Genomic DNA, 6000 nt, shown 5'->3' with positions numbered 1-6000 from the left:
CACAGATACTGTTTTGTTCTGAATTATGTTGAAGTTTCTTTAGGAAAAGATAAAAAACGATTTAAAATAATAACTGACAAAGTTCAGTTATAGTCAGAGGGGCGGGAGTTGCTATCAACTGGCCAATGAGAGGAGCACATTAAACGTCTAGTTTGTGATTGGTGCTTTTCCGTCTGGCCACCAAGAGCACCTATCAGAGAGTGAAGCTGGTTGAGCCTGTGTTGCTAGCTTATGGTTATTACAATTGTTAGTTTTGGTAAAATATTTAATACTATTGGATTAATAACACTTTAAATTGTAATAATTATGAGGATATATTTAAGTTTAATGGGTATATTAAGGAGAAAGTCAGGTTCCCTGTATTATGGATGTTTGACACAAATGAACACATGGTTTACATACATGCCAATTAACAGTGAAAGAGATACACATATATACACATTTTACAAATGATAAATAGTAAAATTCCTTTAAGTATAAATGAAAAATATTACATATAACTAAACACTTAGAATAGTAGCGCAGTGTACAATTGTAAAGAAAAAAAGAAGAATAAAGTAACATGTTAAAGGATAAAGGATAACTCTGTAGTTTTTTAACCTGGACCACACAGTAACACAGACACACTGACGGATGGAGGCAGTGGTATTCCAACAGCTCCTGGTTAAATCCCTGTTTTTGTCAGTGGAGTCTGGTAGTGATATATAGAGATGTTTCTGGTTAAACTGAAAGGATCTTCCTCTTTAATAAAAAAGCTCTGTCTCTGTAGGAATCCTATCATCATGTTGTCAGACACTGAGAAGAACAGTCTGAGTCTGTCAGTGACAAAAACTTTAGTGGACGGACTTTGACATGGATGGTTGGTTATCCTTGAAATTGATCTTGTCCCATCATATCATTTAACATTTTAGTAAGGACTATGTGCCGTTTACTGTCCTTTACCATACAAATAGTTATTCTGCAAGACTGTTGATATTATGGGCCCAAACTTCACTTTGGCTTTCTTCATTAGGATGTTGGCATACACAAGTTCCTCCAAACTGTTAGGATGAATGATTTTTCATTTCAAACAAATGAAACTGGTAGTTCCAGCCATCTCTCACACAACCAGCTGTTTTGACAAGCTGTTAAAGGTAGGGAAATGTTAATACCCAAACATCTAAAATGGTTGACCACCTTCAGGCCTTACATCTTTGCTGTGCATCACTCCCTAACTTTGGTTTTAGAAAGTAAGTTTTCATGTTAAGTTTATTTTTTCCGGTGATGTTGCTGCTCTGTGGGATTTTCAGTCTGTCACACCAACTGATTGACAAGGTGTTAGACAACCAATGGTAGCATCAGTCGGAGAATATTAAAGTGTTGACTCAGTGGGTCAGATGGGACAGATGGATAGAGGGATGGATGGTAGTCAGTAGCTGACATTATCAACCTGCAGATGGGGCACGTTTAAGGACGAACTCCCGACAACAGGTAAGAACTTGGTTTAACTTTTCTTCAAATCAGTGAAACAGTCAGAGTGGAGCAGATCCCTGCACCTCAGACTGTTTCAAACATTTTCTATTGGTGTTGCAGGCTAAAGGTGGATGTTTTGTACTGTGTGTGGGTAAACTATACTGAATTCCTCCAAAGATGATGTTGGGGTGATTTTGGAAATTACATCTGGCTCTGAAAACTGGTTCCACTTTTAAACAGAGAAATGTGACCTGTGAGTTTGATGTACATGAAACAAAGTTGAAGTTGATTCATCTCAGTAGAAATGTGATTTCAGAGTCTGTTCTCATCTTTATGTAAAACTGCCTTTACGACCTCTGGGCTCTATGTCTGTTCAAGTGCTTTGACCCTGAAATATGAGCAGTTCGGTTGCTGTATTCTAATTTTGTCCACATATCAAAGCGCGTTTGAGCTACACAGTGAACCCCAAAATGCTTCTGACATTTAAAAAAAATAAGGGATTGCTTGAATGCTGTGGAGAAAGGCAAAAAGTTCTGTTTGAGTTTGTGTCTGATGGGTAATTTTGGTCTTATGCTGGTGAAGAGATTTAGTTTAGGCTTGAGGGAACACTGAGCTGAAAAGTGTTTTATTTTTGTGCATCTGTGTCAACAAATGGATTTCAAGTTTTATCAGGTATAACAATCCAAATGCACCATAATTCAAAACAAATTCTGCTGCAAGAAAAGTGCATGTCAGCCTGTCAGCCTCAGAAAACCAAATGACTTCAGCTGTGAAATGATGTTTCTTGTTTCCATGACTGAATGTGTTTTAATTTGTTGTTGACTAAAATTTGTAGAACCACAGTGACAGCATGCCAGTAATCCTAAAAATTATGCCTCTGCACATATAAATTGCAACAGTAAATACATTTTGTATGAAACAAAACTGCCAAGATGTTTTTAAACCATGAATGTTAGAGCTCTGTAACAGTGTCTGTTGTGCAGTTTGCATGGACTTCATAGAAACATTTATTGCACTTGTGCTGGGATGAAACAACTTTTTAGAATTATTCTTTGTCTCTCTCTGTTTTCAGGCTGATTGAACTAAAACCTTAGACCAAGAGGGTTTTAGGAGGAAGGGAGGATGGACAACGTCTCCTCACACAAACACTTTATCCTCAATGGCTTCAATGAACTCGGAGCACTGAGGCCCGTCCTCTTCATCCCATTCTCCATCATGTACATTGCGTCAGTGTCAGCCAACTCCCTGCTGCTGTACATTGTCATTTCAGAGAGAAGCCTCCACTCACCGATGTACATCCTCATCGCTGGCATGGCATCTGTGGACCTCAGCTTCCCACTGGTCTGCATCCCCAGCATGTTGCTGGGCCTCTTGTTTGACTGGAGGGGGATCTCTCTGGGCGGGCTGTCTGGTTCAGATGGAGTTCATTCACTTTGTGGGAGCTTTTCAGTCCACGTTTTTGGTATGGATGGCACTGGACCGCTACTTCGCCATCTGCACACCACTTTACTACCATGAACGCATGGCAATACCAAGATTTCTCAAGTTTGTGATCCCATTTCTGATCAGAAACTTCCTTCTGAACACTCTGATGGTGAGTCTGGCAGGAACATTGTCATTCTGTGCTTCAAATGTGATGAACCACTGTTTCTGTGAGCACATGGCCTTGGTGGAGCTGGCCTGTGGAAGCACAGCCATCAACAACCTAGTAGGTTGCTCACAGCCGCCTTCATCCCTGTGGCTGACTTCCTCCTAATCACTGTTTCCTACATCATCATATTCAGCTCTGTGCTGAGTTCTGGCAAAACAGGTGTCAAAGCTCTTCATACCTGTGTCACTCACATTGTGGTCATCAGCGTCAGCCTGACTGTAGCACTTACTGCCTACCTATCATATCGGTCCAAAAATGGTTTCCCTGCAGTTGTTCGTGTTTTCTTCAGCATCATGTACCTGCTGTTTCCAAGCTGTTTCAATCCGATCATCTACGGCATGAGGACCACTGAGATACGACAACACATCCTGAAGACACTGATGTGCTGTGGCTTTGTCCAAACCTCTGAAATTTTAGTAAGAAACTGTTAAAACTCAGCGATGTAAAAGGTTGTCAGGTCCAGTTGCACAGTGCATTCAGTCAACTTTGTCCCCAAACACAATGTAGAAGATTTGGCTTCAGGACTGGGGAGGACTCAGTCACTGGACAATAATTATTAACTCTACTAGGTTTTTGAGTAAAAACTGTAAAAAATGTAAACACTGAAAGAAATTTATTGTGGCTTCATTATCTTTTCTTGAAACAAAAAAGAAAACTGGTGTTTTTGTAATTTTTAAGGGTATATTTACTGGAACAACTACACTTGCAGCTACTGGAAAACTGGAAGACATAAAGATGTCATGATCATTTGGCTCTGGTCTACAACATTTCTGAAAATTCACTGCAATGAATAACCTGTTTCAACATCACTGATGAGGGGTTGTGTTTTCCTTTATTGCTTTTTCTGTGTTTAAACCAAAAAGTGGTTGATTCACAGGTGGCTGCTTTGTCTTAAACCACATGGCTTAAACTATAACCCACATGGCAGAATCAAAAGATGGCTGACTGCATGGCATGTGGGAGAGGTTCACAAAGAGATACATTTGTTGAGGCAAACTTAAGATAAAATGGAGGTACCGGGTTTAGCGAGTGATTAGCAAGTTGCATGCAAGACACTTAGATGTACTTTAAGTACTGTAAGTGCTCAGGGCATTGGAATCAAATCATTACAATACTCTGGAAACAGTCCAAACAGTCTTGTGCTTACCCATGCTATGTAAGATAAGCTAAACTAGGCCCAGTTATATTACCAAGTCCATTGTAGGGAAACAGAAGATGTCTTTTTAGTGTGTTGCTTTGCAAAATCCAGTTTTCCTGTCTGTGTGACATCAGTATTGATGAAGAGTTCAATAGTGGTTTCTTTGTTCTCCCTGCAGAGTTAGCTGCTCAATGCTAACTCTATTTTGTAGCTGGTAAAATCAGCTGGCAGACCTTGTGTTCTGTACGATGCTATCCTTGCACTGGCTGTACTAAATCAAGATAATAATAATAATCTGTCTTTCGTAGCAGTGGGTGGTGGCTGTTCATCACTGTGAACTTTGTTACAACTTAAACATCATGTGATGATCCCCTCCTCAAATGATCACCAAAGGCAAACTGGTCACAGGTGACAGGTCAGAATAAAAGCAATATCAGAAACCTAATGAAGTGGCAAACAAATTAGTTAAGTATCATCAGGGCATGTCTAAAGTCAAGAGAGTTTCTAACCATATCAGCTTCCACACTCAAAGGTGGGATGAAAGTCTATTACCACAATCTCTCACCCAGTCTCTCCTCAAAGGCATTCAAAGCATTGCACTCAGTTGTTCACACAATAAGTGAGAGGAGCAGTTGTCTGTTGAACAACAAAAGAGCCCAAAAAATATGTTGTTGTTGTTGGAATCGATGTGGCGCTCAACTGGTCAGCTAGCCCATTAGCCTACATGCTAATTTAGTTTAGAGGCTTGTCAGTTGGCGCTGTAATTACTACGGAGCTGTAAATGTGGACATATGATGGATAGCTGTGATTAACAACATTGTACTTCGTTGTTCGTTTCATCAAGGGACTGATGAAGACACGGGCCGCCTCATTCGGTGGAGGGCCATAAATGAGGAGCAAGATAAGATAGGAGTAAGATAATTAATTTCAATGTGCATAGTTCATCATAAGCTCTTTGGTTTCTTCTACCAAGTGAATGATAATTTCACTAATGATATGCTTCATCAAAGGCTGGGTGGGTGAAAAAAAAGTGGGAAAACCTGAAGCAGAAGTACAAGTCGAGTTCAAGCATCAAAAACACCACAGTCTTGTTAAGCACAGAAGAAACATGTCATCATGTTTTTGCTTACTTAAAAAAAATATCAGGAAGTTTAGGATCTTACCAGAAATGCAGAAAATATGCTGCAATATGTACAGTAAGAGCAGTATGAACGTACTGATTTGAATATGCTATGATATATAAAGAGTAAACACTGGTGACAGTTGGAACATATTGAAATATGAACACTAGGAAATGCAGAGTAAACAGTTAAAATATGACAAGAATATGATGTGTATATAAATGGTCAAATATAAACAATAGTTTGTAGGGTATGAATATAATCTGTGTTAATATGAATACACTAGAGATTTATATGACTAGTGGCGATAAGTTAAGCCAATTGGTGATTATCAGATGACCTGTGTGTGTGTGTGTGTGTGTGTGTGTGGTCTTTTAGGAGCTGAAGGCACCTAGAACTGGTGTGAGCACAGAGGGAGGAGAGGCCACTGCTGCAAACTGGAAGTGGTTTGATGCCATGGATGAGGTGATGGGGCAGAGACCATCGATTACCCCACCAAACCTCATCACCTCATCCATGGCATCAACCTCTGCAGCAGTGGTCTCTCCTCAAGAGCAGGAAGGTAGAGAGCCAGCAAAGAGGAAGTGGGAGTCAGGAGAGAGAGGATGAGAGAGAGAGGCGACAAGAGGAAAGGGATG

General features: G+C 40.0%; 1 pseudogene; it reads left to right on the top strand.

Annotated features, from left to right (window-relative positions):
* The first annotated feature begins 2537 nt into the window (after nucleotides 1-2537).
* Nucleotides 2538-3534, top strand: LOC108889199 (olfactory receptor 52K1-like; annotated as a pseudogene).
* Nucleotides 3535-6000: the final 2466 nt, after the last annotated feature.

Source organism: Lates calcarifer, unplaced genomic scaffold (genome assembly GCF_001640805.2).
Source record: "Lates calcarifer isolate ASB-BC8 unplaced genomic scaffold, TLL_Latcal_v3 _unitig_1480_quiver_1677, whole genome shotgun sequence".
In the NCBI taxonomy this organism is placed as follows: Eukaryota; Metazoa; Chordata; class Actinopteri; family Centropomidae; genus Lates; species Lates calcarifer.
The sequence above is the reverse complement of the archived record's forward strand: the minus strand, read 5'-3'. Positions and strand labels throughout refer to the sequence as shown.